This window comes from Heliangelus exortis, chromosome 16, assembly GCF_036169615.1.
Source record: "Heliangelus exortis chromosome 16, bHelExo1.hap1, whole genome shotgun sequence".
NCBI classification, from domain to species: Eukaryota; Metazoa; Chordata; class Aves; order Apodiformes; family Trochilidae; genus Heliangelus; species Heliangelus exortis.
Genome location: NC_092437.1, coordinates 16,043,492 through 16,052,234, shown reverse-complemented (window position 1 = coordinate 16,052,234; position 8,743 = coordinate 16,043,492).

The window sequence follows — 8,743 nt, the reverse complement described above, 5'->3', positions numbered from 1 at the left end:
TTTCCTCTTCATTTATCCAACTGCTTTAACTAAAGGAAGAAGCTCCTCTGCACAGCAAGAAGAAAATGCAGCAGTGAGTGTGTGTCATGATTCCTATTTAATTTTAGCCAGACAACTGGACAACTTTTTCTTACAACCTGATTTTTTTGATTATTTAAATCAACGATGGGATGGTTTCTTAATACTACAGTTAATTAGTATGTCTGAGGACTGGACACCTTTCTGCTTTGAATATCACTGAATTATTTGATATACATTAATGAATAGCTAAAATGCTTAGAGCAGAATGTTTTTCTGCCTTGCTCACTCACTCTGTGGGCAGAACTTACCTGAATGGAGCACAGAGATGCAGTGTAGAAGGCAGCTGCTCTTTGTGGCTGTGCACTCACTGCCCAGCATCAACCCTCCTGGGAGGAGCAGTCAGGTCCTGCTAGGAATCTGTTCTCAGTTCACTTGCCCTCATCAGACAATTTAATGTCCATCTGGATCAGTATTTTGTTTTGTTTTGTTTTTTTGTAGTAGAGCTGCTGTTAGGTGTTAAAGGAGGTAAGCAAACACAGGGGATCCAGGGATTTTCAGTTTGTGGTTAATCCTTGGTGTTTTTCCTGGTGATTTTCTGTGTGTGTATGGGACTGACACATTTAAAGCAGGGTGAAAATACAGTCTGGGTTGATGGGCCTCAGTACTGCTTACAATGCCTTCAGCCCTGTGCAGAGGGGCTGGCTGGGATCTCTGCTCTGCAGGAGGAGAATCCAGGACTTGGGATTTGTACTCTAACCTCAGGGCAGCACAATGCCTTCAGCAGGAGTGGCAGGGAAGCATTTTGTATTTATACTGCATGTTTGGGTTGGGGGAGTCAGGCAGGGCATGGCTGCACAGTGGCCTCTAAAAGTTTACTCATGCCAAGCACCTACTTTGGTACTTTTAGAACAGAATGAACACTCAAAAAAGCACTTGCAAAAGCTGAGCCAGAGGCTGGTGGAGGCAGCAGGAGCCAAGCAGTGTGTTGTGTGGGGCCAACTGGGTCCAGAGCACACCAGGGAACCATCTTGGGGGGCAGTGGGAAACAATTTCCTCACTAAAAACTATCTTCATTTTTGGTATTTGGAGTGTTTGAGGGCAAGTGACTTCAGGATAAAGTTGTCAGACCCTTGTCTTCACTTGTCCTGCAGTGTGGGAGAGGGGGCCTGGGCCAAAGCCTTTGCTGCCACAAAACATCCCACAGCTGTTCCATGCTCTTACTGCTACCTCTGTGGCCAACTTGGTGTCAGTGAGAAGAGCTCCAGAGTGGGGGAAGGAAGAGCTGTTTGGCTTCTCCAGATTTGGAGTGTTTCACATCCAGCATGGATGAAGCACTGGGTGCCACCTGGCAAAGCTGTGTCTGGGGAAGTCCCTGCTGTACGTGGCCTCTGTCCCTGATGGTGGGGTCAGACCTGGCTTCAGCACCAGCTGGAAGGGGCTTATGGCTCTGGGACAGCTTAACCTGTGTCTGTAGAGCTCCCACAGCCCCACCTGGGACCTAACTGGGGGATAGCTGATTTTATTTCACTGCCAAAGTAACCCTGCTTCCCCCAGCAACACCTTGCAGCTCCCTGACTCTGTCCTTACCCCCCCATTGTCACTGCCCAGTGGCTTCTGCCCCTGGTTTTCTCCTTCAAGCTCTGAACTCATCTGCTGTGCTGGGCTTTCTGGATGGATGGGTGGATGGATGAATGGGGGGGGTGGAGGGAGGGGTAGAGGGATGGGTACCACCAGGCTGTGCCCCTCAGGAGCAGCTGATGTGGGTGGCACAGGACATGTGCCTCCCCTGGAGCTGGCATCCCCTGCCAGCCTTGCTGCTGGGGAGGTTTTGAGGCTGTCAGAATGTGTTTTGGCACTGAAGAATCATTGTCCTCTGGGCAGCCTGGCCCTGGAGGCCATAGCCTGGGCTGAGCTGCTTGTGTGCTCATCTTCTCTAGCTTGGCCCTACCCTGCCTGCATCCTCTGTTAAACCTCACCACAGAAACCCATCAGATGCTCCTGTGATGCTGCAGCTCCTCCATTCCCAGCCACAATCCCTGTGGCACACCAAGCCCTGAGGTCCTGAGACCACCTCTGTCACCCTGCATGTCACTGGTGCCAGGTGAGTATTGAACAGCCTGGGGCACCCAAAAAGCAGAGGCCCCCCAGGGCTGTGGCACTGCCTGGTGTAGTGAAATGAGGCAACCAGGTGGCACTAATTGCCAGGTAGTGGGCATGACCTTGTACTAAGCCCACCTGTGCCTGATTAGGGCGGGCCCCTACTGCACATGAGCAAGATTAGGGGGCCAATAAAGCTCACACCTGAGGAAGCCAGAGGGCTGGCCACTTTTGGAGCAGTAGCACCGGTCCGGGCTGGTCAGCCCTGAGAGCATTAGACTCAGAGCACTATTCGTGAGTTTCTCCTGGAACACCTGGTTGAACCTTGGAGCGCCGTGCCCTAAAAGAGGTTCGTCTTGCTACAGCCTGGCCATGGCCTCTCTGCCCAGGCAGCCCATCCCTCCAGGCTCCTCTGGAGATGCTGGTGTCTCTGCACCTCTGCAGGTACCCTTGGTTGGTGACAGCTCCTTGAGTTGCTATGGCAATGTGGCTTCATTTCCAGAGATGCCATCACCAGCTGCAACTCTCTAATCCCTTTACAGACGTGTATTTAAATCTCAACCCTTTCATTAGCACTGATCAGCTTATTGAGGCCCCTGAATGTGGTGTATTTATGAAATTAGCCTGCCTAGAAGAAGGAGTTTCTTCTCACTGAAGAGGTGTAACACTGCTAATCAATGTAATAGGTTCAACCATTTCATTATGGCTCTGCTGAAAGGATCTGGAATTTGGCATTTTTTTTATGCTGTACTCAACAGTCCCTTGCTCCCCTGCTAGGTATTTTTATCATTATTTTGGTTCTTAGGACAAATCTGCACTCTGCTCATCTGGAAAACTCTTTCCCCCCGAACCCTAAATCCTCCTCACATTCAGCTTGTGCTTGGCCCTGGGTCAAATTAAAGAGTTCTGACTTAAATTTCAGACAGGAAGGATGCTTTCCAGATCTCTTCAAGATCTTGAGGCTCACAGTCACCCCCTGACCCCTTCCTCCCTGGCTCCAGGCACTGCAGCTCTGGACATCTCCTGAGCTGGTCAGCTGCCAGGATTTTGAGGGCACATTTTGGGGCATTATCAGAGGTTTCAGCCACCTTCACCACTCCCATCCCCAGCTGGGGACAGCCACCCCCAGGAGCTCCTTATTGTCATGGGTGTCCTGGTTTGGGCCAGGATAAAGGTGATTTTCTGTCTTGTACTTTTGCTTTCAGCTAAGTCCCTGTAAGTAGTTGCACTTGCTGAAATTAACAGCAAGTTTCTCAGACAGTGTGTGTTTCTAGGACTGATAACACTTGATGTTTATAGTTACTGCTAGAGACTGGTATGCAGAGCCAAGGACACTGCTCAGCTCTGAAGAAAACATACAGAGGTCCCACCTGCATCCCTCCTTTAGGGAGGAACGGACAAGATAGATGCCAGAATTGACCAAACAGAGTATTCCATCCCATATACATCATCCTCAGTATAAATTTGAGGGATCACGAGGGCCAAGCCATCGATTTCCTATTTCCAGCTTCCGGCTGCCTGCCCTTCCTGCCTTTCCTGTTTCCCTTCCTTCACCTGGCATCCTGGAAGGATCCCGTCCGTTCGTCTGCCTCTGGCCCTGATCTGTGCCAGCCCTTATCTGTGTGTTCCTGCCTCCAGTTCCCGACTGCTGCCGACTCCAGGAGTCCAGCCTGGACTTTCCCAGGGCTGCCCTGCAGCCTCGGTGGTGATGTGAGAGTTATTGGGGGAAAGGGGGGAAGAATGTGGTATCCATTTTCTTGTATATTTGTATATATTTAGTAATTTTTCCTATTTATCATTACTGTTTCATTAAAGTTGTGTAGTTTAGTTTCCAACCCATAAGTCTCTCTCCCTTATTCTCTCTCCTTTCTTATCAGGGAGGAGAGAGAGATTAATAGAGAGCGTCTGTTACTCGGTTTAATTGCCGGGCCAGTGTTAAACCGTGACAATGGGGAGAAGGTGGCTTTGGGGTTAGGTGGAACTGAACTTTCAGGGCTCTTTGGGGTCCTGGGTAGGCAGCAGCCTGGCTTGAGGATCCCAAGTATCCTGTGTACCAGGGGGCTTAGGCTGTGCTATCAAGAAAACCCCTTGTCCTCCTGCCTGGGGTTGTCCTGTCCTCCCTGCCTGCAGAACCCAAACACTGCTGTGCCACCTCTTGCTGGGACACTTGGAGGCAAAGTTGTGTTCGGGGACAGCTGTGCCAGCTCCCAATTTTCTGGGAGCTCCTGCTGACCCTTCCCATCTCTTCCCTTGAGTTTCTGGGGGAGGCACCAACCCCCCAATATTTTAAAGCTGTGACAGCCTCACTGGGTGTCAACTATTAATGAAAACAAATTTTTTTTTTCTTTTTTTTCCCCCTCTTTAATTTTTAGCTTCCTGTTTCCCTCAAATTGACATCAGCCCCTCAAGTGCTTCAGTCCCCTTCTGCAGTGCCTGGGCTGCTGTTCTGGACACCCAGCAGCCAGCTCTGCAGGAAAACTTGGAGACTTCAGACAGCTGCCTGAACATAAGGGTGTCCAGGGGCCAAGAAGGCCAACTCCTGAACTTTCTCCTGAAGAAAAGTGTGTCCAGCAGGAGCAGGGAGGTGACCCTGGCCCTGTATCTGCCTTAGTGAGGCCACAGCTGGAGCCCTGTGTGCAGCGTTGGGCACTGCAGTTTAGGGAGGGCATGGAGGTGCTGGAGAGGGTGCAGAGAAGGGAAACCAAGGTGAGAGGGGTCTGGAGAAGGGGTCTGATGAGGGGAGGTGAGGGAACTGGGGCTGTTCAGCTTGGAGAAGAGGAGGCTGAGGGGAGAGACCCCACTGCTCTCCACAGCTCCCTGAAAGGAGGTGGTGGTGAGGCAGACACTGCCCTCATCCCTGGTGACCACTGATGGGACAAGAGGAAATGGGGTAAAGCTCCACCAGGGGAGGAAAAACTTCTTCAGCGGTTATAAACTGGAGCATAGGTGGTTCCATATAAATATTAGGAAGAATTTTTTCCCTGTGAGGGTGACAGAGCACAGCACAGCTGCCCAGGGAGGTTGTGGAGTCTCCTTCCCTGGAGACATTCAAATCCCTCCTGGATGTGTTCTGTGGGACTGCTGGAGGGGACCCTGCTCTGGCAGGGGTTGGGCTCCAGGATCTCTCCAGGTCCCTTCCAGCTCCTGACTTTCTGTGGTTCTGTGATCCACAGGAACGCTGAGGCATTGGAACAGGCTGCCCAGGGAGGTGTTTAGAAGATGGGTAAGTGAAGAGCTGCAGTGAATGGTTTAGTGGAGAGGGGCTGTAGGGGGGACTTGATGATGATCTTAGAGGTCTTTTCCAACCCTGATGATTCTATGAAGGTCCTCCTGGCCCAGCTCCTCAGTGGTGCCTCTGGGGTTTGGTGCTGGGGGTGCTCAGGTGAGCAGCCAGAGGCAGTGGAGTTCCCCAAGACATTTTGGGGAGATACGGTGAAAGAAAGGCTGCCTGGGAGGGATTACCAGCAGAGGGCAATGCCGTGATGGATTTCCATCTCTGCAGATACTAAACTAGAGCTGGTCCAGTCTGGGAGGGGGAAGATGGGACTGCAACTCCCCTCGACCTTTTCATCCCTTGCAAACCACCCCGGCTCTGGCAACCTCTCCCTCAGCAGACAAGAGGGTAGTTTCTAGCCAGGACAGGCATCTGCTGGCCCAGCACCTCCCTGTGCCCCTGGTGTGGGATGGATGGGGAGAGGCTCAGAACTGCCCTGGGTGAGCAGCTTCGGAATCAGGGGATCCCAAACCTGCGGCCCAAATCCTGGGTGATGCTGAGGGTTCTGCCTGCCCTCAGAAGCCGAGGATGGGGTTTGGCTGCCGGTCTGTTCCCCCGAGGGAAGCTCAAGAGTTTGCAGATTGACAGAACATAAGATGTGCAAAAGGTGCCTGGAACATGGAATGGAAGCAGAGAGGGAAGTGCCCCCCGAGGGCAAGGCAGAGCATTTGGTAGGGCTGGGCTCACAGGGCTCTTCAGAGGCAGGAACGGTGCCTGGGATTCTGTGAGGCTGCAGGCATCTCACTGGGTTTGTGCCTCAAAGAAGCCCCCTCTGCTGCTGCTCCCCTCTGCATGCAGCTGGCACCCAGGGACCTCCATCTCCTGTGACCCATGTAGGGGATCATCTGATTGCAAGGGGCAGAATGCAGAGGGGTCATACCAAATGTGTGCTGCAGCACGCAGACCAGCAGCTGCTTTTGCATGGAAGACGCTAAAAAGCAGCAGCTGAGAGGGTGAGAGTAGGGACCTGGGAACCAGAGAAATCCCTGGGTGGTTGTGTTGTGCATCCCTGTGGCTCAGCTGATGGGCAGTAAGGTGGCAGCTTGGCCACTCTAGGGTGCAGCAGACCCTGTAAAAAGCGATATGATCTTTTGCAAGTAACTTTGCACCCAGAACTCACTGCCTGTCCCGTGCCCAGCCTGGATCTGTGTCCTCTGTAGTCACCATGATCCCGAAGTGTGCTGGAAAAGCAACTTATATTTTCTGCTCTGGCCACCTCCAGAGGTGACAGAGTCACAGCAGCATAGGGTTTGGAGTGCACCAAAGCCTTTCTCTGCCAGACTGGTGGCTTTTTGGCCACAAACATCCCTGTGTGGGCCTGGCTACAGCTTCTGGGTGCTGGGCTCCATCCTCGTGGCACATGGGCACCTGGCTGGGGACCAGCACCTTTGCTGATGCTTTGGTGTCCTTGCTTTGCCCTGCTCTGGTGTCCCATGAAGCAGCACCACAGGATTGTCTCTAGTAACAGAACAAGAGCAGGGGAAAATTTTCTATCCATCTGAAGTGCTGATCAGAGGAGGAGATGATCTGTGCTGCAGCTAGAGAGCGATGCTGCTCCGGACACAGCAAGGAGAGATCACCTCAGTGCATCAGCTCTCTGCATTCACAGCTTTTATTTCATCCTCCAGGAAAGCTGCTGCCCCAAAAGCTGCCAGAAGCACAGTCCTGTCTCCAAACCCAGGAGACCCTGGCTGGGCTCCTGCTCTGCATTTTCTGAGACTGCATTTGTTTGCATTCCAGGGAAGAAGTTTGCCTCATTTTTCAAAAAAAGATGAGAATAAGGAGGTCGGTTTCATCACAAATAAAACACTCCCCATCTTCATTATTAAGTGTACACCTGCTTCAGCATCAGTTTTGGAGAAACAGAGTTCCTGGCCTTGATATTGTGTGCTGGAGTCAGAAGACTCCTTGCTGGTAAGCAAATAGCTGGGGTGAATTGTCCTCATCCCTGTCCCTTGGCTGCCTGGCTCAGGACTGATCCCCAGGACTGTGCTCAGCTCCTGAGATGCTGAATGGACCAACAAGATCTGCTGAGTCTGGGAGGTTTCACCACTTGGCTCCTCTTTGGGACAGGGGTATAGGAACAAACGTGGATGATGGCCCCATGGCCTCAGTCTCTGTGGTCTCATCTGAGACCTCTCCTGGACAGGGCTGGTGGCTTTTGAGGCCCTTGGTCAAGGGTGTGGATGTTCCTCCTGTCCTTCCCCTGTGGGCTTTCTCACCCCCAAGGAGCCATGGGGAGGCTGTGAGCAGTGAATTCCCTCCTCTGCAGAGCCCTGGCTGAGCAGCTCATCCTCCTTCCACCCCCCAGGGACATGCTGGGGGCTGGCACAGCCTCTCCTGGCTCTTCTCACCCCTTCCAGGGGAGGTCAGGTCATGGCTCTACCCCCAGCCAGAAATGATATGGAGGAAAAAAAGTAACCCACCCTGATCTAGTGCAGGGAAAGCACTGTCCCAGGATGTCCTCTCCCCATAAAGGTAGGAGGTCTGTCATGGTCTGACTGATCTGTGAATAAATCCTGGGCAGGTTTGTTGTGAGCTGGGATCTGGGGACACAGGGAGTGATTTGGAGAGAGCCTCTCCTGTCTCTCCTTACCTTGTGGGACTGAGATGTGCTGCAGAGCTGCTCAGCTTTTGCCTGGGGTGGGCTCAGGGCTGGGTTGTGGCTCTCACACTTCTATAGGAAAATAAAACCATCAGTGAATGTTTGATGGCACAGGGGGAGGACTGAGTTTTTCAGCACAAGGGGTTAAATTTGTTCACAGGTGGGGAAACTGAGGCAGAAAGCAGCAGCACTGGCCTGTGGGACAGGCTCTTGGAAAGCAGGGCCAGCAGGGCTGGTGTCCTCATGGGCAGTGTGTCCCTTGTGTCCCTGGCACTGTTTTTAGCCAAAACTCCCAGAGCTTCCTCTCCTTCCCTCCTTCTGGAAGGAGGGTGTGGGGCTGCAGCTGAGGTTTCCTGATGGGCTGTGCCTGGGAGTGGAGCTGTCACAGCTTCAGGCAGTGAATATGGACCCCAATGGCCATGGGATGCTCTTCACCTTGGTGACACTTTTATTTTGGCAGTGGCTTGTGCAGCTCCATGCCCCAGGAGATGGTCTGGGAGGGTGGGATGGGGCTTTTGGGGGTCCTGGGGTCTGGAGGCATCACAGGAATGGGGGGATTGTTTTGTGTGGGGAGGGATCAACCAGCCCGTGGTAGCTCGGGTGGAGCCTTGGAGGCAGCAAACACTGTGCTGAGCATCCTCTAAAATGGTGACCTGGCTCCTGGGAGGGGAGCATCTCTGCTGTGTGTCCCTGAATTGGGCATCTCCAGGCTGTCCCAGCTCTGGGGCTCTTGTGTGCATCCAGAT